The sequence below is a fragment of the Protopterus annectens genome, chromosome 4.part0, assembly GCF_019279795.1.
Source record: "Protopterus annectens isolate FY-2018-M chromosome 4.part0, PAN1.0, whole genome shotgun sequence".
NCBI classification, from domain to species: Eukaryota; Metazoa; Chordata; order Ceratodontiformes; family Protopteridae; genus Protopterus; species Protopterus annectens.
The window spans coordinates 1767499695-1767524963 of NC_056733.1; the positions used below are offsets into that span (position 1 = coordinate 1767499695).

The 25269-nt window shown below is 40.3% G+C and overlaps 1 protein-coding gene across 1 annotated transcript in view; it reads left to right on the forward strand.

Annotated features, from left to right (window-relative positions):
* The window catches only part of LOC122800013 (serine/threonine-protein phosphatase 2B catalytic subunit alpha isoform-like), a 2229074-nt gene that overhangs the window by 1027896 nt on the left and 1175909 nt on the right, over positions 1 to 25269 (forward strand). The gene's annotated exons all lie outside the window — the stretch shown is intronic.

Genomic DNA, 25269 nt, shown 5'->3' on the forward strand with positions numbered 1-25269 from the left:
ATATATATATATATATATATATATATATATATATATATATATAGACTCTGTCTATATATACAGTGGATATAAAAAGTGTACCAACACTTCACATCACTAAAAGAACACCATCCCCTCCGTGAATCATGGTGGTGGTAGTATCATGTTTTGGGGTTGCTTTTCTTCAGCTGGAACTGGGGCTTTAGACAAGGTGGAGGGAATTATGAACAGTTCCAAATACCAGCCACTTTTGGCGTCTGATAGAAAGCTAAAGATGAAGAGGAATTTCACTTTTTAACATGACAATGACCCCAAGCATACATCCAAATCAACAAAAGAATGGTTTCACCAGAAGAAAATTAAAGTTTTGGAATGGCTCAGCCAGAGCCCAGACCTAAATCTAATAGAAAATCTGTGGGGTGACTTGAAGAGGGCTGTGCACAAGAGATGCCCTCACAATCTAACAGATATGGAGCACTTTTGCAAGCAAGACTGGGAAAATATTGCCAGGTCAAGATGTGTCATGCTGATAGACTCCTACCGAAGAAGACTGAATGCTGTAATTAAATCAAAAGGTGCTTCAACAAAGTATTAGTTTAAGGGTGTGCACACTTATGCAACCAGTGTATTATTTTTTATATTTTTCCCCTGACAGATTTGTTTGTTTTTCAATTGAATTGTACAGGTTATAGGTCACATTAAAGTTGGGAAAAGTTTTGAAATTATTTATTGTGGTCTCATTTTTTATATCACATAAGCCTGACATTTTAGCAGGGGTGTGTACACTTTTTATATCAACTGTATACGCTCTCTCTCTTTCTCTCTCTCTCTCTATATATATATATATATATATATATATATATATATTGTGTGTATGTATGTATATATATATGTATATATATATATATATATATATATATATATATATATATATATATATTATGTGTGTGTGTGTGTGTGTGTGTATATAGATAGATAGGAAGCAGGCAAGGAGCAGTGTCATTAAATGCTCCACCCCTGGAAAAATGGGAAAATTACCCTGTTAAATAATACATAAGTATATGTTGTACCATTTTATACTGCTCTTAAACTGCCCATACATGAGTGCTAGCTGTATTTCCAGTTACTCCATCTGCAACTGCTTGGAGCATTGAGTTTTAAGGGGAAACCAGACAGTAAGTTAGTATTGCTGACCAACATACTTTTTTGTCCAAATTCTCATGTTTATAGTATCTAGAATACAGAAAAGGAAAATATATGTGTGCAGAAAGGAGTATCAAACACTTCCAAGAATAAATGCTATTGCGTGCCAGTGTGTGTATGTCTCTTTCTCTCTCTCTCTCTCTGTCATGACTTAAAACAAATAATGGAGTAAAAGAAACAGTCTACCATGATGGATAATTGAGACAAATGAAAATAACTAATAAAAAAATGTTTTTCTTCAGCTTTGTTTCAGGATTTGATTAGGTATATGCTGAAATGTTATTTACCTACTTACATATACTTTTAGCCCTGTTTTTTTCTCTCCTTGGGCTTGTATTACATTTTTTCAGACATTTCTTAGTATTTTGTGTCAGTTTCATTCTTCCACTGAGATGCAGCAAAAAAAATGCTAACCTGTAACATAATCTTTCTCTGTGCATTTAAAATGTTCGATTCTGAAATTTTGCTGGTCTCTTCATTAACTTTTAACAAACTGCAGCACACTAAGTGTATAAAGGGGCTTTCTTTCTGTACAGATGTAGACCAGAATGATGAACACTCAAACTAAACTTACTTTCTGTATTGTCAGTAGATAGATAGATCATTGCAAAGTTTGCTTTGGCCATTCTGAAACGGCAAGCCCTGGTCTTCTCAGACCTGTTAAGCTTCACAAAAAATTACTGATAATCAAAGCTTTCCTCTTTCTGTCTTACTCAAAAGAACAAGATGCATGCAGTTCTGTATAAGATATGTTTGTTCTTTATTATGTATTATAATTGCATATATATACATTTGCAGTTACACATATTTCTTGTAGCATCTTCCTTCATTTATGCAACTGTTTAATAGTTTATTTTTTTAAACTTATGTTTGATATGATTAAAAATAAATTAACAAAGAAAGAAATACTATAGAACTCTAGCCTTCTCAGTGTCAACAGGTGTACCCACTCAGCCAGCTAGTCAGGCCTACGCTTCTGTAGGTCACCATACCTGTGCAGGCACTGGGGGTCAGAGCAGGTCATCCCTGTCTGGGATGAGAGGTGTTCATCCATCTCCTGCCATATGTCCATTTTATTACAGTCTGACCATTTTAAGCAGGCCTGGATCTTTTCCAGGTATGAACCATTCAGAAGGTAGAGCATTATCTTGGTCTGTTTGTCAGACCAGCTTGGAGTGTGGCCTTGTGCCTTCACAGGTCCTGCCATCATTGGAAGTGTCAGTAGCACAATAAAGAAAGTATGAGTGGGACTGTGGTTCACAGGTTCAGAGCTGCTCCCTCGGGGTGTAACATCACCTTAAACAAACCTAGTTAACAAGTTGTGGCATTAGTTCTGGCACAATTATTATTGGGGAGTTTTGTTTTACCAAAAATGCTTAGTCATCTGCATGTGTTTTTTCATAAGGAATACATTCACATTTCATTTATGTTGTGGATGAAAATCATTAATGAAATCATCAGCGTTTATGTCAGTTACACCTGATACTGCATCTGTGCCTTGATTTTGCTTGCTTTTGGAGTATTGCACCCGAATGTCAGGATGGAATAATTTCTTTATGCATAGTGTTATTTTTTTCAGGGATTTTTTTTTTTTTTTTTTTGTTTATTTATTTATTGATTGATGCAGACATAAATATTCCTTTGTGTGTCAGTATCAACTTTTAGTAAATGTTGATTGATTTGAGGTGATAAGGTTTGTCAGATAATGTTGTATGGGCAGGCATTATGCATCATGGCTGTGCAAACTCACATTGATATGACTTCATTTTGCCTTCTCTAATGATTGTCAGGATAGAGGGTAACTGAGGTTATCTGCATGTTTCTGTGGCATTCTGGGGATTCCTGGGGGCTGCTGTGGACTCTGCCACTATCCCTAGCACATTCACATGAACTCAAGGCCACATTCACAAGTAATTGAGGCCTGGTATCAGGAATAAGCTGCTTTACATATGTGTGTATTACTGTGTTTCATAGAGATAAGCGTAAAATGATCTAATTTGCATGCAAAATTACCCTGAAGTTATGCGCATAAGTTTAACACCACCACATAAAATTGTGATTACTCGAGTTAGGTGGCAAATAGCTTAGGAAAAAATAATAGAAGTATTACAGATTAATATGAAACAGTTCAAAATGATGTTAGGTTACTAAGTTTTCTTAAAGAAAAGTTTGCTTTACTGATGTGATGGGCTGATTATAATGACTTAAGTCAACACTGTAAAACTATAATTTCTAAATGGAAATTCATTATAGCAGCAGTGGAAATGCATAGTGATTACTGTGAAAGTTAAGTTGTTGTCATATAGTGAATGAGTCCACATGGTAGAAATGCAGTGATTTAATTGTGAAGTAGTGAAGTGTCAAGGATGTTTACTTGGCTGTACATGCATGTGTCTATACTCCGAGATTTCTGAGTATCACTGCTGAATGAAAAGTCCAGTATTGTGAATAAAGAAAGTGACAGTTGTTGGGATAGATCTGTTAACAAACTGCTCGCCTTACTGTTGTGAATGTATTTGTGACGGAGTAAACATTAGTTCAACACAACCTAACTTGGCTGGGCCAAGACTCTGCATATGCATATAGTCATGGATTTTGGATCACCTAACTTTTTTTCTTTTCTGAGGATGGCAGGCATGATTTCATTGCTGCATTGTTTGACTGATGATTACATCAAAATGTTGTTGTGTGTGAGTGTGGCGTATTGTTTTAGGTGCAGGAATGATATAAAAGCAGGGATCAAGGCAGAGAATGAAAAGAGCTGCATCCTCGTGGCAGCCATTAGGATGTAATGCAAATGTGCTTTTGTAAAAGGGGGTTCCAAAACAGCTGAGAGTGCAAAGGCATAGAATCAAATGGTTATGGATATAAATACAGTCTGCACATTAATACAGTGCAAGAAAAGGGCAAATGATATGGTAGGATGTGCTAAAGCCAAGGCAAGGCACAATGCAATTGCCTGTAACAGTACTAGAGGGAGGGGCACTCCTACACTTACCACATTAACTCCAACTGAGGAATACCTTCTCTCTGTTCATGGGGATGACTATGAATGATCAAAGATGGAGTGGACAATGGCCATTTCCAACATCTGTAGCAGTAGCACAAGTCTGCGCAGAAAGGTTGGTTTAAAAAAACTTAACATGTATTTATATAGAGAATTGAATGCTGACATGGAGTGATTACATTAAACACGTAACAATTGCTATTAATAGCTGAACCTTCCACATATACACAGAATGACAATGAAGGCAGTATTCATGGTAAGTGTCCCCCAAATATATATATATATATATATATACCTATACATATATACATACACACACACACACACACACATATATATATATATATATATATTATACATATATATATATATATATATATATATATATATATATATATATATATATACACATATATATATATATATATATATATATATATATATATATATATATATATACATATACATACATATACATACATATATATACAATACTCAGTATACAGCGGTGTATAATTCCTTTTTATTGGTAATGTTTTCAAATCATTATTTATAGGGTCAGCAGCAGAAACAAACAGTTCCACTATAACAATAAATCTGAAGGATATCAGTAGCAAAGTGTCTGTCAAAGATGATGATGTTGATGATAACATAGTAATATTTATGAGAAGCCAGAAGAAAGTGGTACAAAGTCCCCAAGTTTAAAGTCAGGATCTCATACCCCACAGCATGTTAGTAACTCTGCAGGAAGTGTATCACAAAGTCATGCTGACATTACACTCATGGCAATACAGGAAGAAAACTCATGCACGTGTAGAACAGTATATTCAAACCTAGAAGAACACTTTCAGGTTGATGTACAAATTCAGAGGTAACAGTGCCCATAGTGACACCTTTACAAAGGGGCAACAGGTGTAGAAATTTATCACAGCTATCCCAGGAAACGTATAAAGCATTGACTGCCCAGCAGAAATGTGCTGTGACATTGTTAGAGATTCAACTGGAAGTGATCCGAGTCCTTCAAGGTATACATGAGGATTTCTGGCACTACATGGAAATGGCAGAAAATAAAGATAATGCCATAATCACTCTGAAGTGTAATATGGTGATACACCAATGCCATAATCACTCTGAAGTATAATCTGGTGGCACACCAATGCCGTGATCACACTGAAGTGTAATATGGTGGCACATCAATGCCATAATTACACTGAAGTGTAATATGGTGGCACACCAATGCCATGATCATACTGAAGTGTAATATGGTGGCACACCAAACATCTGTGACTGCCTCCATTCACACTGGTTAGGGCTTATAGGGATGTCACCTTTCATCGTGGCAAAAACCGGAGTAAAGCCACAGCCCTCGTGTCACCAGTGACCCCACCCACCCCTCTCCTGCCCACATTCTGTCCATTTTGTGACGTCGTGATGACATCACTTGGTGTGGAACGCCCTCTTTGTCCGTTCCTGTTGCCTGCTTTCCAGCTGATTTACTATGCTTTTTTGTAAAAACAAAAACGTAGTAAATCAGCCGATTTACGAACTCTGATAGTCTGTTTCCTGTTACCAGAGTTTGTACAGTGTTTTCCAGACTACTGGAGAATCAGTTTGATTTCCGGATAGTCCGGAAAAAAAAACAGAGGGATGGCAACCTTAAGGACTTACCAAACTCAAGTAGAAGTCTTTCTTGGAAGGAGAAGAGATTGTGTATTGTCCGGACATGTGGGAGCAGGTCATGTGAGACCACAAGTGCTTCACAAGAAAGTACTGTAATTAGTCAGGGGGAACAAGCACAACAGAGTTCATGCAGGCCATGTCAGTGTTCATCTACACCTAGCAGAACCTCTCATTCGAGGTACCAGTCCTAGTTTTGCTTCATTGTCAGATCAGTGTCTTCAGGATCATCTGCATCAAATAGGTCATGACATCAAACAACTCACCATCCATCTTTCATGGCAGCCCCTTTTCAAAATCACTTGCACCATCACCTAATCTGTTAGGAGAGGTGTATGAAACATTTGACCATGACTTACTGGGATTCAAGTGTGACATTGCTGCTACTTACAATTTGACCTTCACACACAAGTCAATGTTTAACTAAAAGAGGACTAAGTTATTAAGTGAACTTAAAAAAAAAAACACAAGACACACACACACACACGCACACACACACACACACACACACACACACACACACACACACACACACACACACACACACACAAGGGGTGGTGGCTTGTGACACTTTTCAACATGGATTTCATTCCTGTGTTGGTACTGCTTAAAACCTCATGGAACTGTGGAAGGAAAGCTATATGTAATAACATAAGATTGATGTGATTAACACCATTAATGCTCTATGCATTATCATTGTTACAAATGGCAATTACCTACAGCTTAAAAGTAGTAATACACAAGTTTTCAAGGAAATACTAATAAGAAAATTAAAGGTAACATTCAGTATCCTGCCATGTAAACAGACACTGCTACCACTTCAGCCTCACCACTGCAAAAATGATGATGTTTTTGTTTCGAAGGTCACAAATTATTGTGCATGACAAAATGAAATAATCTGATGTGCTGTACCTCAACAGTCAACATAGTCCAAGAAAACATTGCATTATATAAATAAATATATGGTATGTCTTCTTTCAATTACAAGGTATGCACTCATATTAAATACTGAAGTAATACCTTTTACTAAATGTACCACTTCAAAAGATTCGGTACATGCATACTTAGATGCACCACCTCTTTAGAATGTATTGTGCAAAAGAGTTAAAAATGTAATTATTCCTTATATGATGCCTTATGACTTCACTGAATAGGAGTCCATGAGCTCTCAGGCATGACATTTACAAACAATAATATGAGTACCTGTTCTGAAATAAAAAATATTGTTTAAAGACGGGAAGGAATGTCTGATGATGATTAGTGACAGTAGACCATTCACCACAGGTATCACTGCATGCATCAGTTATATTCTATGTGTTTTCTTTACAAGAAAGGAAACACTAACTTGAACATGGTTCATAGTTCTAAGATAGACCCTGCCTCTTTACCAGTGCAGTCATATGTCATACATAAGCCTGCAGCATGGTGTCCCTTACTACTGCTGCTGGATGGCCACCATTAGTCATAGTAACACTGGAACTGGGAGCTGTGGTGACAACATGAGTCACTTCACCACAAGACCTTCACATGATCATGTAGAGCAGAATGCAACATGCAGTAAACATTCTGCATGCAGTGGTTGGGTCTTACTGAAGGGCACCCCAGGACTCATCCAGGCACTGAAAACAACTCTTCAAGATGCCAAAGGTCTGGGACATGGCTGTGTTTTAATTCTGTTCACCAGCTCCACTTGGATTTCTCACAGGTGTCATGAGCCATGGCTCCTTTGAGTATTCAAAATCAACTAAAAGAAAAAGAAAAATTAAAACAAAAAGGAGGGCAAAACAAAGAAAAAGTAGTTTGGTATTCAGCAATATATTTTACCAAGAATAACTATTTAAATAAAATAGAAAAGAAGAAAATATTTTTCCACTTTCCAACATGATGACCACTGGGCACCCTATCATGTAGGAATAGAAGATAAAGTGAACTAGTGTACTAGATATGGGAAGTGTGTGCTCTGCCAGGTGGCTGGGCAGAGACGTTGGTGATGGACCCTCCATGCATCACACACTACCTGACAATTGATGGTATGGTATCCCTTCCTGTTTGCAGTACTACTTTCTTCAAGGATCAGATGGGACCAAAACTATAACATGGGTGCATTGTTTCACACCAAGTACCTTAGGTAAATGTGCCAACCCACAGAAGACACTAATAGTTCTGGCTTGGTCCTGAGGTAACACCGGGAAGTAGATGTGCTGATCCACACATTCCAAGAGTACATCCAGGAACTCCCTAAGTATCTTTGAGGCAGAAGCCTGTGAAATACCTATCGTGTTCCCAGTCTCTCTCTCTTGAAAGTTTTGTTGCAAGTATAGTGAGGGCTATACATAGCTTTGTATCCACAGGGAAAGGAAGGCCATGCATATCCCCATCACCACTCCTGTCCACTCCAAAGTATCACCAAATTGTCAAAATTGTAGTGAGTTATTCTCTGTCTGTAGTGCCACCATCTTTTATTTATTTACTTATTTTTACATTTGTTGACGTGGTTAGTCCAACTGGGCAGGAAGCCCTTTGTCAGCGGAGGCCCAAGGAGAAAACTTTCAGTTAAGCAAATTACAAAAGCTCCAGTTAAGCAAAATTACAATAGATATTATTGTACAAAGTTGGTACACACAGCTCCAGTTTAGCAAATTACAAAATCTCCAGTTAAGCAAATTATAGTAGATATTAATACACAAAGTAATATACAAAGCTGGTACACTTCAACAAGGCTATGAGGTAGTACAATAGACATTTATATACAAAGGTGGTATACTTCAGCAAGGCTGTGAGCAAATGCAGGTACAGTGTGAGTCAGAGACTATCGTGTAATAAATAAATTAGGTGAAATAAAATACAATATACAAACATTAAGCTTCAATGTTCTGCAGTGTAAGTGTAGAAAGCAGAGGAAATACTTTTTGCTTAAGAAAAAGTGGGAGACCAGTAACAGATTAGTAAATAAGAAGAGATGTAGGAAGTTAGCATTATTAGGATGTTTAAGTTGGATCATGACATAAATATGACTATGAGTTTAGCAAGTGGGCTTTTAGTTCTTTTTTGAAGAATTTAATGTTGGTAATAGAACGTAAGTATAGAGGTAATTTGTTCCAGGTGTTAGCTACGGAGTGGCTGTATAGGAATTTGCCAGTGTTTTTGTTAAGCATGGAGCTCCTTCTATGTGGAGTCTGCATGTCCTCCCCATGGTCGAGTGGCATTCGAAAGACATGGGTGAATGGGCGTGCCTTCGTTAAAGGTTGGGCACTGGGCTGGCACCTCGGCACCCATAAAAAAATCTACTGCCAATCATTAGCGGACCAGAGTTCTGCTGTGGCGAACCCTAACCGGGAAAAGCTGAAAGAAGAAGAAGAACAACAACCTGTAGAAGGTGCTGCTGTGAGCTTTGAAGAACTTGATTTGGAGTGTAATAGGAGATCACGGAAGAGAGAGCAGGACAAGAGGTAGGATTGTTAAGAATGGATTGAGTTAGGTATGGCTGGGGTAGAAGTAGTTGATGGTGGAACTCTAGCTACTGGAGGCTTTTCAGAGGTAGACAGTGGTGAGAGCGATAGGCCTTATTAGCAGCAAATCTTACAATTTTGTTGTATGTGAGCTCTAAATTAGGTAAGAGATTGGTTTGCAGGTTAGTGAGGATAGGGGCAGCATCGAAGAGAGTGGGGAGTAGAAATGCTTGTGCAAGGGTGGGCTGGAACTTTTCTGATAGGAACTTTTTGTGTTTATATAGGTAGGCCTAATTTCTGATAATTTTTTTTAATGCTTTGTTGAATATGTAGGTCAAATTTGAGTTGGTCATCTACTGTCACACCAAGATGTTTAGTGTGAGTTTCAACAGTGATTTTTGTGCTGTTTAGGGATGTGACTGTGAAATTTGATTTTTGTGGTTCAAATGTTTTTGGTAGAAGGAGGAACATGGTTTTTCTTAGGGTTTAGCAGTAATTGGTTAGATGTTAGCCATTTTTTGACAGAGTATAGAGATTGTTAAGTAAGGGTGTGTAGGTTGTCTAGATTATTGGAGCAGGAGGTGATGGTAAAGTCTTCAGCATATTTTATTACTGTAGAGAGGGGACACAAGGTGTAGAGGTAGTTAGTAAAGACATTGAACAGAAGGGGACCAAGAATGGAGCCTTAGGGGAACACCAGTTCTTACTGTTAGGAAGGGAGAAAAGGATGATAGCCATTTGACAGATTAAAATCTTTTAGAAAGGTAGCTGCTGAACCAGTTTATAGTAGAGTTTGAGAGATTGAGGCTAATGAGTTTGGACAGCAGTACTGGATGGGAGACAGTGTCAAAGGTATTAGAGAGGTTGAGGAAGAGACAGAAGACTAGTTATCATTCTGAGCTTTAGCAGTACTGTGTGTGAAAGATGTTAGGGTTGTAGATGTGCTGTGTTGAAGACGAAATCCATGCTAGGGTAGTGGTTAGTAGATTTTCATGTAACAGATGACTGAGGAGCTGTTTGTGAAAACACTTTTCAAGTATTTTAGATAGTGGAGACAGGATGGCAGTAGGTCTGAAATTAGATGGATCAGTGGAATTACCACCTTTGGGAAGGGGTAAAATATACAATTTTTCCAGATATCTGGTACTGTATTTTCTTGGATAGACCTATTTATAAGTTTGGGTAAGCAATTAAATTAGCTGCATGTTTAAGAAATAGTGGGGGTAGATTGTCAGCCTGGCGAACACTGCTGGGTACAAGAAGTTTTGGCACAGACAAGATAAGCAGCTCACTCTGAGAAATAGCTAGTCTAGCAACAAGTGACAGCATCATCACAGATGCCAAAGTAGATACGCAACAAGTGACAGCATCATCACAGATGCCAAAGTAGATACGCAACAAGTGACAGCATCATCACAGATGCCAAAGTAGATACGCAACAAGTGACAGCATCATCATAGATGCCAAAGTAGATATGCAACAAGTGACAGCATCATCACAGATGCCAAAGTAGATACGCAACAAGTGACAGCATCATCACAGATGCCAAAGTAGATACTACAGGTGCTGCTCTGCCTTTTATAATGAATCTGGGGACAGTAATCCAAAGACAAAATAAATCACCAAAGCAGTTAAAGGACTTCAAAGCACCAGAAATACAGCCCAAAACATAAAACAAAGAAGTCCAACGCCCTCAAATAAAGAAGTTTAATACATCTATCAGTTCTCCCTGATTTTGCAGAACATGTCTGGTTTTGTCTCATATTTTTCCTATGTCCATCATAAAAAAAGTTTTTGATTTTCTGGTGAGTCACTGAAGACTGCAGTCAATCAGCAATATCAGACGTTTGCTATGGCACACTACCTGAGTGCCACATGTCCATTGCCAAGTCTACCAGTATTCTACTAACACCCTCAGGTTGTCCTCTGTAAGGAAAGGACTGGGGCGAATCCAAAGTGGATCTTGGCGGGTCTGGCTATCATGCCATCTGCAAGGGGGATTTTATTCTTATCATGCCCTACCCTGCTTTTCCTCGCCATGTGGTTGCTTAGTTACATCCTGTTGTTGAGCATGCAGTGGAGACATGCAGAAGTATTACTGCAGAAGCTCAGTCAGTGTCCCCACCCTAATCTCTCCTTACACCATGCCCTCTGTCATGTCCCAAGCCTTCACCAGGGATTGTTCTATGTGGAATCCCTCGGGACTGCCCTCTCCCCTGGGTTCTGAATACCCCTTCCTCCTTGCTGCTCCATCAGTTGCCCAAGCCACTAATCAAACCTCAGTCAGCAGGGCTACAGTCAGTGTTTTATCCCGCTACACTACGGTAATACTGCTAAGCATTAGAATTTCATACTTCTTATTGTTCAGAAAATGCTTGTTGATACAATACCTGTTGCTCTATTAACTTTTTAAGTGAGTCAGACTACTGTTTAAAAACTGTCCCTAATTTTAGGCTATTCCCACCATTATAGTTTGGCTTTGAGCAAAGAGGTTGAGTAAGTTGTGTGTGTGTGTGTGTGTGTGTGTGTGTGTGTGTGTGTGTGTGTGTGTGTGTGTGTGTGTGTGTGTGTGTGTGTGTGTGTGTGTGTATGTGTGTGTGTGCATGTGTGCGTGTGTATGTGTGTGCGTGTGTGTATATATTTTTTTCATTTTGTTGGAAAAATAGAGGAATTATTTTTTGTGTGTGCAGGATCATTGAAGAGAAGAGTGAAGTCAGGAAGTTGTTTCCTTTTCCCCACCGTTATGTGATTTCAGAGTTAGTATATACATTTTAGTGGAGAGTGGAGCTACAGGGGTGAGTTGCCTCCCTTTAGAAACACTAATTTTCTGGGTTTAATATTTTCAGTCATAAATTTCCTTTATGATTTTATTTGGTGGACTGCATCTTGATGATTTGGTTTAGTAATGATCTTTACCGTAACTGTATATATAATATGTACACACATATATACTTAACAAACAAGTATATTCATATGTGTGCTTACACACACACACACACACACACACACACACACACACACACACACACACACACACACACACACACATGTGCGCAAGCACCCCCAAGTGTGCAAAGAAAGAAAAGGATAAAATAATATATTCATTCCACCCTGGCAGTTAACTGTGTTTTCAGTAATGTTCAGACTTCAGGTACACGATCTTCTAATTAAAAAGACAAATGAAAAACTTGAAATACAAGATGTGATAGCTGCCATTGCAGGGTGCCAGCTAATTCTGTGTAGTGTGTATGCTGTTTAATTGGACAGTTCTGAACACCTATAGACTGAAAATGAAGTCAAAAATGTCACTTCCACTGTATGGCTTAGAGTATTTGGCTACACTGTTCAGAGAATTGTATGTAACTGTATGTAACTACGATGAATTAAATACTACAGTTGTAGAAGATCGCTGAAGTCTTTTCTGCTGGTTCTGTCATTACATCATTAAACAAAGTAGGATGAGTCTGTATAAAAGGCTTCTTGGAAGTAGGAATAGTTAAGAAATCTTTTGTTGATGCTGGTTGTATAATGGTTAAATTGGAAATTATTTGACCACTAAATCGAGGAGTTACAGGAACAATGAAGAAGCAAACGTTTCTTTCCTGTACATTTCATGCTATTGTGTGTAATGTGTGGGAAAAGTGGGGTTTCAGTGTGTGAAATGTTAACCTTGCATGGCCTGTCTTTAGGAGTATGAACACTATTAATCTGCCAACCTACATGGTTACTTGTTGCCGTTTGCAGTTATTAAGCTTGAATTTGTTATGACTCTTGAAGCTCATTGAATTAGAATCTTTATTATACTGACTTATGAACTCTGAGTAACAGTTTTGATAATTTCAGTGAATGAAATGTCATTTGGTAGTTAATGACTTCAGAGATGGAGCTTTTCTGACTGGAAAGCTGAATAGTGCCACAGTTAATTTTGTTTTTTTCTCATCTTGAGCAATGGCTGTATAATAAATGTGAACACTTTCTGACATTCTGAGGGTTTTCATATTTAAAAGTGCATCTCCCCACCTGATGTATACAATATGAGGAAGGGACAGTAAGGGGCTGATTGTCTTCTGTTTATGAGTAACATGTGAGAAGAGCTGACCATTTTTGCTAATGGTAGTCATTCTAGTATAGAAGTGGTTATGGTGACCTTTATCAGGCAAAGGAATTAGATTTTTGGAAGTAGATATGGAGATGACAGGAAGAACACATAACTGTCACATATAGATACACTTGTACAAACTTGCACACACAAAGACCGACAAGCAGGTGTGCTGACACACTGTGCTGCTGAGACTGTTAACCACACACATCAAAATTAATTGGGCTTCTAACTATGTAAAGTAATCACCTGAAGAGATGTAGATGATTGAAAGACATTTTAAGCGTTTAAGTTTTGCTGTAAGTTTTTTTCTTTTTTTTTTTTTGCTCTGGCACTCCTCTGACCATTGTATTTCATTGTACTGCATTGTATTGTATGTACTGACCATTTGCTGCATCTAGGGAGGAGTCCTACAGCTCATTCTGTCACTGAGAATGAGGAGTGAGTGGTCTGGAAGCAGCACCATTATCCATAAGGAGGATTGGGATTCTTCTCTTTAAGGCCCAATTGCTTATTGGCATCCAAAGGCTTGGTGTACAATGGACCCTTGCAATGCATAGTCATGCCGCCAAAGGCTGTGATCACTTTTGCCTACCTGCAGATAAGCATCCCCATGTGATCCCCATTTTCTCCAAGGTCACTCCCCTCCTCTCTCTCCAAGTAGAGGTTAACAAACGTAAACCTTGTCATTCCTCTTCTCTCCCAAGGCAGGTCCAACAGGCAAGCAAACTGCTAGTCAGATTTGGATTACCTGGGCCTTAGTCAGGGCTTTATATCTTTTTGGCAACACAGCTGGCATAGAAATGCTGCAAAACTGAGAAAAAATGAATGGAAATGAGCTAGATAGCTGTAAGAGAAGTTGATTCCAATCGAATTACATTTAAGAAGATGCAAATACTACAGGACAGGGAACAGAATGTTTCCTTATAAATCTAAAGAGAAAAATCATTGCCTATTTTGTTTCCCGGTCAAGACATTTACAGTTTTTCTCTGTTGTTTGCATTTATGTGTGTTTCAGAGGGACACTGTTTTATGGCTATCAGAATTAAATTCCATTTTCATAAGCTGAAATTCCAAGAATTAAACTAGTGATTAAATATACTGTCCAGTCATTACTTTGATGTCATTATAGTCTTTGGATGCTTGTCTATAAAAGCTACATTAAAACAGATTCTCAGCACAGAAAACTGAATAAAGCAAATGCAATTTTACACAAAGTCAATACAAGAACAAATACACATTACATTGAATGAGTACTCTGGGATAAAATACCTAAGTATTTGTAATGTCATGTTTATAACACTCGGACACGTTGTATTTTGGAGTTTTGTGCTACTTTCTCAATGTGAAAAAAGTTTCCTTGGAATTTCATCATAGCTTGCATGGGACAAGGAGAGCAACAGAACCTTATTTGTCTTTGTTATGATATACTAAATGATATTGCGTGATGATATCACAATGGCTTATTGCACTGCAGGCAGTACAGAAGGAATTAAAATCAATAATATGAGCATAAGTATGTGAATATAAATGATAGGTGTATAGCTGAGAGACATAAAAAGGTCTGGATGTGGGAGTGACATTCGGGGCAGAGAAGACTGTGAAGCTGTAACTGATAGAATAACTGTAATCAAATTATATGGCATGCTTTCAGCCCTTAATAAGTAGTCATATTTATTCAGTTCTTTTATTGCTGTTCAAGGACAGTAGCAAATGACTGAATGTGGGGAACCTCGCAACCTTTCTTCACCAAAATGCGTGACACAGACTGTGACAAGTGGCAAAACGTGTGAGGAATGAAAAAAATTCAAGACTGAAAATGTAAAACAGAGTAGAATCAAAATCAGTGCAGTCTGTGATATTTTGGACCAGGGACACCATGATTTATTATTATGAATTTATGTTTTATGATATCTCAGGGGACTGTGCATTACCACTATTTTTAACAGTAATAATCATTTTTTGAATGGTAAATAGGGATATGCCATGTAATGCATGACATTTAGGAGGTTTGTGTAAGGCACTCACCACTATGCACCCCCCCCCCCCATGTACCATATGGAAAAAGTAGGCACTGGTATTATGAAAAGGATATAAATGGGAAGTTGTCTCTCTCTCTTTCTTCTTCATAGTGAATTTGTTTTTCACCCACACATAGTCTATAGTAATATAGCAGAGACACCATCCCTGAAAATGGTGGAAGATGCTTTGGTTTCGTGAGTACAGTACCCCTTACATTGCATTGTTATGCTGCCAGTGGTTCAGCTATCACTTTAATCCCTACCTGGTGCTAGAACCCACAGTCTTCCGTTTCCATGGCTGACGTGCTACCACGTTTGTGTCACTCTGATATCACAAACATACAGCAGTGATATTTTCATCTAATATCTGATGTTGCATTGGTAACAACATCTTCTGTAGCTGATTACATTTGAGTGTGTGTGGTTTATTTTAAAAATATAATTTCTTTGGTTGAATGGAATTCTCATTTTGATTACAGAAGATGACATTTATTAGTCCATTGTCAGTACAGATTTCATTGGTCAAGCAATCACGCTTACTTTATTGAAGGCATATTAATGTTACAGCCTTATACTGCCGCTTGTTAAAATCTGTTATATTTGTATGCTGTAAACTAACAATTTCAGTCATATGAATGACTACATGGCACCGTGTTAATGATATTTCTATGGAAATATCCTGCTATTTCAACAAGGGGCTCTTTGGGGTACACTTCTGCTAGAAGAGAATGTCATACGCCCATGAAATGTGTCTTGTGAAGTATGAAGGATTTAGAAAGAAGAGTAGACAGCCAACTGTGAGTGCCTTCCTTGATGGCATTTCTTCTCCACCCACTGAAATTCAGTATTTTTTTATCAACTTCATGGACATCTGTATATTCTGTCAAAGCATATAATACTTTAATGATTATACAGGCTGCATAAACAGGCTCATCCCCTTGGTTTGTCTAATCTTTCCTGCTGCTGACATAGTTTGGGCCTTGATTCTTGCTGTCATCTTAAAGATCTGTATTCATATGAGAAGTGTCCATGTGACCATCAGATCAGCAGCCAGGGCCTGCACTAGTATTTCATATAATGTCTGTGGGATATTTATAACTGCCACATGTGCCAGAGTTCTAGTTTGAAGGCTGTCCTTCTTGTGGAGATCAGCAGTAGGATCCTCCTCACATCATCAGGCATACATCAGAGCATCACCATAAGAGCAAGCACTCTAGACATGAAATTAGTGTCCAGCTAGCCCCCTCCCAAGACTCTACAGGTGGTAGTGGTTTTTCTCATTTAGTAATAGCTGAAGCCCAAATTGTTTCCTGGCCATGGTTGATGATCTTGGGAGCTGTGGAATGTCACCTTCCACCCTGTGGTACATCTTGGGGATGTTCTTCATGTTTCACTGTTGCAGTCATCACATTTGAGTTATCTGCTTGCAGGTAACCTTCATTCAGCCTGATTATCAAAGTCTTGGATCCTGCTTCAGTTGCTGTCCCATCTTCCATGACGTCAGGTGGTCAGGGATATAAAGCATGCAGCCAATGCCATTACATCAGTCTTTCTTGCTGTGTGGTGCCCAAAACAGAAGCAGTTTGCAAGTGCTGATCGGCCGACTCCTGAAATTTTCGTTTTCGAGTTTCAGATAAGAAGTCTTCAACTAAGCTAAGTACCCCGTTGGAGGTTCTTTTTCTTGCTCTAAACTGATGTCAGTAAAAGTTAACAATTGTATTTCTTGTGGAAAGCAAATACCTCATAAAGATTTTAATTCGTACAGCATTCCTTGCTTAGGCCCAGACCACGATGTACCTCGCAGTCGGTTTTGTGCCTTATTCAAACCTCGAACTATTCATCATCAGTTCATTTTCGCATCTAAATATTTTGGTACTTGGTTCAATTATGCAGAAATGGCTTCGGTAAGCCACCCAACTACCGACATTCCAAAAAAATGCAAAGATAAAGACAGAGACAGACTGCATAGGTCCAAAGCTGCTGACGACGCTTCACCTAAGCTAGTTGCCAGTTCACTGGTACTCAATGAGGCACTTTTGCAGCCCCTGATACCCGCTACTTCAGATTCGCAGGCCTCTACTGAGACCCATTCGGAGTCCGGTATGCTGCGAGATGCTTCTTCGACTGTGGAACCTGCGGATGGGTCCAGAGCCACTGTGCAAGCACCAGCTTCTGAGGATGTATTCAGGCCTACTGACTTGCATATTAAACCGATGCATCTTCTTCTTCAAGGCCTAAAACTCGATCCATGCATAGAAAACTGACACCCAGACTGCATGGTCAGGCCCCTATGCCTAAAAAAAATTATAAGAATAGCTGAAGACCTTAGTACTCTAATTAGGGGAAGCCACCCTTCTCCCTCTAAGAAACCTAGGACTGATTTTCCTTCTGATTCTTCTGATCAGGATTCTGAAATTTCTGTTTTCTCTGATGATCAGGAATTGCCCTTATCTACCTATGAGGATTCTGATACAGAGGACTCCATTCCCTCTGCCTCCCCCCCAGAGAATTTCTCTTTTGGTGAAACCTTGCATACTCTTAGGGAGCATTTCCGCTGGGAAAGCCAGGATTACTCTGACTCCAAAAAGAGGCTTAGGGAATTCTTACACCTACCTCAACCCAGGCCTTTAGCTATCCCTCCTGTACTGGACATTGTAGATGATGCCTTCTTGGAATCTAGCCTGGCCTCTAACACTTTACCTCCAGCTCCCAGAAAACCTGACAGGTATTACAGGGTGCCTGCCTCTCACAGGTTCCTCTTTAAGTATCCTACTGCGGATCCTGAGACCATTTCACAGGGACCCAAAGGCATTAAGGCTACTACTGCCAAAAACCCTACCCCCTCTGATAGAGATTCCAGGGCCCTGGTTAGATGGGGTAAGAAGGTATACACTTCTGCTACTTTGGCCATTACGGCCTTAAACTGCCAGTTTCATATGTTAAAGTATTAGCAGCATATTACTGGATTGCTTAAACAGAAAATTATGTTGATTCCTGATTGTGCTGAAAATAAAGAATTACAGGATTTAATGCATTCTGCTGAGCAGGTTGGAAAACATACTTTGCAATGTGGTTTTGATTCATTAGAGGCATCTTGCAGGGCTGCTGTCACTGGGTCTGTATTTAGAAGGCATGCTTAGCTTAAGGAGCAATCTTTGCCAGATCATGTTAAAGCTAAATTACTGGATGCTCCCTTAAACCAAGACCACCTGTTTGGCAGCAAAGCAGAAGAAGTACTTAAAAAGATGGAGGAAAAAGCTAAATCTATACAAACTGTTAAATATTTCCTGCAAGTGCAGCCTTCCAGATTTAGTAGACATTGGCCTTCTAAGAATTGGTCCTTTCCTACCTCTTCCAACCCTTCTCAGTCCAAACCCAGAACCAGCAGAATACCCAGGCTTCAGTCCCAAGGTACTCACAGGCCTAAGCAGTGGGTGGCTCCCACTTCCAAAGCTGGGAGTAGTAAGACACCCCCCCTATGGTCAGCTGTCACAATGACTTAACTTTAAACCTTCCAAGCCCTGCTCAACTGACTGTTCCTTTAGGGGGAAAGATCGCCCTGCATGCAAAAAACTGGGAACTCATTACTCAAGACAAATGGGTTTTAAATATAGTTTCCCAAGGATACAGATTCCACTTCCACTCCTTACCAACCCCAAACAGTTGACCAGACCTACCTCCAAATCAGTGGGCAGAGGCTCAAAAGCAAGTTCTCTCTCTTCTAAGCATCAGGGCTATTCAGCCTGTCCCAGAAGAAGAATGGGGACAAGGTTTCTACTCGACTTTTCCTGGTACCCAGAAAAGACAGTTCTTGGCGTCCTATCTTGGACCTGTCTATCATAGACACTTTTTTGGAAATCCCAAAATTAAAACTGCTAACTCCACATCAGCTGCTTCCCATGCTAGGCAAAGTGCCTGGTTGGCAGCACTGGATTTAAATGAAGCCTACCTGCACATCCCAATAAGGGAATCTTGCAGATGATACCTACGCTTTAGAGCAGGTTACATGCACTATCAGTTCTCTGCACTGCTCCAGTCATTGCATTTTGCAGGCAAAGAAATATTCATATATACCCATATCTGGACGATTGTCTAATTCAGGCAGAAAGCCAGGACATACTATTAAATCATCTGGCATTTGTAAGGAAATTACTAACTTCTCTGGGGTACACTATAAATGAAAATAAATCACATCTAGCACCCTGCCAACAAATTGTATTCCTGGGAGCAAGCATGAATACAACTTCCCAGATGGCCTACCTCATGCCAGAGAAACAAGTTCATTGGACAGCCTACTTCAAACTACTGGCCACAAAGACCCAGCTATCTGCAAGGAAAATACTGCAAGCCCTGGGTTCATGGCCTCTTACATTCTACTAATTCCATATGCAAGAGTGCATATGAGGAAACTACAGTGGTATCTAAAAAGCCTATGGTGTCAACATTCTCAGGATCTAGAATCAATGATTCCTATCATACCTTGTCTAAAGATAGAGTTCCTTTGGTGGGCAGAGGCCTGCCACCAAAACAAGGGACTGCCATTCACTCTACCCCCTGCCGCCCAAACACTAACAACATACGCATCAGACTATGCATGGAGGGCTCACTTGGCAGGGCAGTGCATTCAGGGCAAATGGAACCCGAGTCAAATGCACCTGCATATCAATCAAAAAGAAATGTTAGCTGTACAGAATGCTGTGACAGCCTTCAAGGACCACATTCTTCCAGGACAATTATTGGTAAAGACGGACAACACCATGGCTATGTGGTACAGAAACAAGCAGGGGAGAACCCACTCATACCCTCTCTGCAGACTAGCCATGGCTCTGTGGAACACAGCCCTGAGCTACCAAGTGCAACTACAAGCTCAGTTCCTGCCAGGCAAGTTAAATACACTGGCAGATGACCTAAGCAGAAATATCATGGACCCACATGAGTGGAAACTGGAACCAAAGATATTCAACATGTTGAGAATCAAATGGGGGAGCCCAGAGATAGACCTGTTTGCCTCCACTCAGAACTACCAATTGAACAAATTATGCACAAGGACTCCCCACAGACAAACTTGGAAAGTGGATGACCTGTCCTTTACCTGGAAAAACCTATCAGTTTATGCCTTTCCCCCTCTGCATCTCCTCTCCAACGTGCTACTAAAGATCAAACAGGACAAACCAAGGACAATACTGATTGCACCAGACTGGCCATGCCAACACTGGAACCCCCTCTTGCGCAGTGTGTTACTGCTGGAACCATGGCACCTGCCTCAAACCCCTGCCCTGCTGTGCCAGCAGGAGGGCCAGATTCTGCACCCACAGCTTCAAACCCTGAACCTGGCAGCCTGACTAATTACCTGATCTCTCCATTACCATCCCTCAGTTAGCAAGTGATGGATGTCATTCTGGAAGCAAGGAGGCCTAATACTAGAAAATCCTGTGCTGAAAAATGGAAAGGATTCTGTTCCTGGAGCCATACTCAAGGGTGCCCAACTTACCTCATATTCTTCAATACTTAACTGAGATGCTTCACAAGGCCCTTTCCTTTTCTTCCATCACAATTCATGCCTCGGCCATTTCAGCACATTATAGTAAGAGCCACCCCTCTTCTCTCATCCAGTGCTGAAGTAAGTCCTCAGAGGGGCCAAAAACCTAAGACCACCCAGGAGAGCCCCTACTCCAGCCTGGGACCTTAACCTTCTATTGGAAAAGCTCACTCTGCCTCCCTTTGAGCCAGCTGCAAAAGCAGAGTTCAAATTCCTTTCTTGGAAAACAGCCTTCCTTATAGCCATCACTTCAGCAAGAAGAGTGTCTGAATTACAGCCCCTCATGGCAGTGGGGCCTTTCATCATCTTTCATGCCGACAGGGTGTCCCTCAGGACCAATCCTTCCTTTATGCCCAAGGTGGTATCCAGTGTGGCCCTTAATCAGTCCATTCATTTGCCAACCTTCTTTTCTAATCCACAGAACAAAGGGGAACGAATACTGCACTCCTTGGATGTGCACAGACAACTTAGATTTTACTCGGACAGGACTAAGCCTCTCAGGAAGTCTGAACAGCTGTTGGTTGCATTTGCTGCAGGGGCAGAGGGGAAGGCCATTTCAAAACAAACCATTTCTAAGTGGATAGGCCATTGCATTTATTTCTTCTGTAAGCACCACAGAAAACCTACCCCACAGAGGATAAGACCTCATTCCACCAGGGCTGCATCTACCTCTACAGCCTTTCTCAGAGGTGTCCCTACCAGGGACATCCTAGAAGCTACTACCTGGAGTTCTGTACATACCTTTACCAAGCATTACCACTTGCCAATTTTTTCTAAATCCAGAGGTGGCTTTGCCACTGCAGTCTTGCAGAGCCTTATAGCTGGTCCTAATGCTATCTAATTGCCTCCTCCCATCCTTAGATTTGGGAATCTACCCAAATGTGATGACTGCAACAGCAAAACACGAAGAGCACAGTTGTGTACACTTACCATAAATGTAGATGTTCAAGTGTATTCACTGTTGCAGTCCTGGTTACCCTCCCTCCAGCCCTCTGACTTCTATTGACTATACCTCTATTCTTGTTTACTATGCTTAAAGCTTTCTGTTGTATTTGCTTTTTGTTGGAGGTGTAACCTTGTATATAATTGCTTCCCATTATGGGGGCACCTGACATCTGGGGCAATAAAAAAACTGATGTAATGGCATTGGCTGCATGCTTTATACCCCTGACTACCTGACGTCATGGAAGATGAGACAGTAACTGACGCAGGACCCATGACTTTGATAATCAGGCCGACTGAGGGCTACCTGCAAGCAGATAACCCAGTTGTGATGACTGCAACAGTGAGTACACTCGACCATCTACATTTATGGTACGTGTACACGACGGTACTTTCTTGCATTCTTATCTAAAAAAGATCGACTAGAATACTAATGTGACCAACTTAATCCCAGATAGCAGTGCTTGTGTTATCTAGTCTGAGATCAGGCTAGTCAAAATCTAGAACCTTCCTTCTATATTCAGCACCCAAAGCTCATGTGTAATACCTGAGACCTTTACTAGATGGTAAGAAGGCTTCTTCTTCTACAAAGTATGGCCAGATCTCAAAGAGGAAGAGAGAGAAATCAAGGATGGTTGATCTAGTCATCACACACCAATGATTCGTAACTCAGGACCTTGATGTCAAGCATTTGATTCATGTTTTGTGAGATGTTCATGTAGGATGACACTATTATGAAGTTAGGTATGCAGCCATTAGCTTAACAATCCCAGCACTGGCATCTCCCAACATTGTACCACCTTTGGCTACTGCATATTCCTCGGTAAATGTCACTGGTCTGTCATACCCAAATGTAATCTCACACCTGGGAACAGAGGAGGCTGTTGTCTTCCTTCACCTGTATGATTCTGTAAGAAGTTTGAGGAACTTGATGACAGTGTCTCTTAGATGGACAGGGACAGTGAAGACCTCTCATTTCACCTCACTTCCAGATGAATTCTTCTTTTGGTATGGTGTGAGGCTGAGGAAGAAGAGTTTGGCCAGCCTGTTGTCCCTTTCCTCACCCCCCATTTATGACTTGTGCTTTTGGACAAGATGGATGAGGAACTCTGTGTCATTACACCCCTTTAATGTGTCATTACTAAAGTAGCCAGAAGACACCCTTATCTGTCCTGCAAATTCCCCCCAAAAGACAGTGTCATTTACATGCTGCCATCAGATTAAGCAGGTCAGTTTATAAGGCACCACATTTGTACTCTTACACAATCTGTTTTGTCTATCAAAAGTCCCAGAGATGACAGTACTTCTCTACTTTACCACTAAGTAAGGTGGCTAGAGCTTCAGACTGGTGAAGAAAGATGGAGTACTCCTTTGCTACGTTGTGGCCCGTGGCTTGCAGTGCATATCTGTTTACCTCACCAGTCTCCTTTCCAGTTGCTTATGCTGAGAAGATGCCAGAAAAGCTAACAGATCTCTTGGTGTCTGGACTCAAGGAGGAGGTTGATAAGACCCTGTCCACAGATCCCATGGTGGGATGCCATATGCCCTATTGTAATCTGACTGTGGTGACATATTGGAAGGAAACATAGATTGGATTTGGGTGTCTGTGCAGGATGGTATGTTTGAACCTGCCCTTCCTCAAGGAAGAGCTTATGAAAAAGATCTTGTATGCCCATTTTGCGGGCTTGTATCTTTGGCTGACCTACCCAGGACCTACTTAATGACCTCTTGAGCAGGAAGCAGACTTTCAATTCTGTTGAGGGTCTCTCTGATCTCTCCTGCTACCATGCTTGTCCCTGGCCATACACTGTAGAGAAAGAGACCTCCTTGGCATCTGATCTACAGTGGATATGAAAGGTGTACACACCCCTGTTAAAATGCCAGGTTTAATGATATAAAAAATTAGACCACAATAAATCATTTCAAAACGTTTCCCACCTTTATTGTGACCTGTAACCTGTACACTAGCTTATTGTACATTTTTTATTTTTTATATTTTTTCCCCTAACAGATTTGTTTGTTTTACAATTGAATTGTACAGGTTATAGGTCACATTAAAGGTGGGAAAAGTTTTGAAATTATTTATTGTGGTCCCATTTTTTTATATCACAAAAACTGGTATTTTAACAGGGGTGTGTACACTTTTTATATCCAGGTCTTAGGTGCTGTTCTGCCTTACCTCATCCTATGCCAGCAATGTAGGCTGTCTGCTCCTTTTGTGGGTCTGCAGTAGTTCTGACTAGGGTATGGGTTGCCTAGAGCTGTTCAGAAGAGGCATTGTGATTTTAGACATTGTTACTTTCAGATGCGTTCTAGAGCTCATGTTTGCTACCCAGAAAAGGCTTCACTGGTAAGTAGTCCATTGTAGTTGAGCCATTGGCTGGGCTCAGGCCATATTGCTTGGTGGGGCCACAGAGGCTGTCCCACTGTAGAAGGGGGGTATGGGTAACTCCTGGCTCTTTTGGGTACAGAGGAGGGTGGGTGAGTTCTAACCCTTATTTTCATTGGTGACTTCAGTCAGCATATCCAATATTTCCATTTCAAGAAGGATACCCTGAAGATGACCATATTCATACTCCTGCAGAGTCCCTGAATGGTGTTGTTAGACATGATGAATGCCTTTTGGTATTATTATTATTATTTGGAAATCATGCATGAGACTTTTTGGATTTCTGCTAAGTGAGCACCATTATTAGAACAAAGTATTGCCACTGGGGCTTATGTCAGCATCCAGAGTCTTCATGGTAGAGGTGGTCAGAAAATGTTTTCCTGGTGATTCTCTACCTACACAGTGGACTCCTGGAGGTGATTCTCTTGCGGATGTTGCCACTGATGCAGTCTTAGGAAGTCACCAAAAATTGGATGACATCCTCTTTTTCTCCAACTCTGAAGAAATCCATCACTGAGACAGAGTTGGACACTACACATTGCTACTGACTTGATGTTAGCCTGAAGTTCATGATGCTTTTTCCATACCTGAGAGTGCAGGTGCTGCTGTGGCTGGCAAAATTTCACTAGAGTCAAAGCCATGTGCTTTCAAATCCAATACAGATCTTGACAATAAATTCTTTGATTATGGGCAGCATAGCCTGTATAGGTTCTGACATTGTGCAAGGAGTATGATCCAACTGTAAAAGGGGCTTTGTTCATTTCACCTAGTTGTTGTATTCATGGTCCTGAAAGCCTTAGGGAAATAGTTGCTTCTGTGGCCTCTCATCATGTGGTCAGAAAGTTTGTCCATTATGAAATATATAGATAAACAACTCTCTGGGATGTAGAGAGGGTCATTCTTCTTTCAGTGGCTCATAACAAGATAAGTGAAAGAGAAGGCGGATGCTCTGAGCTGGGCTTCC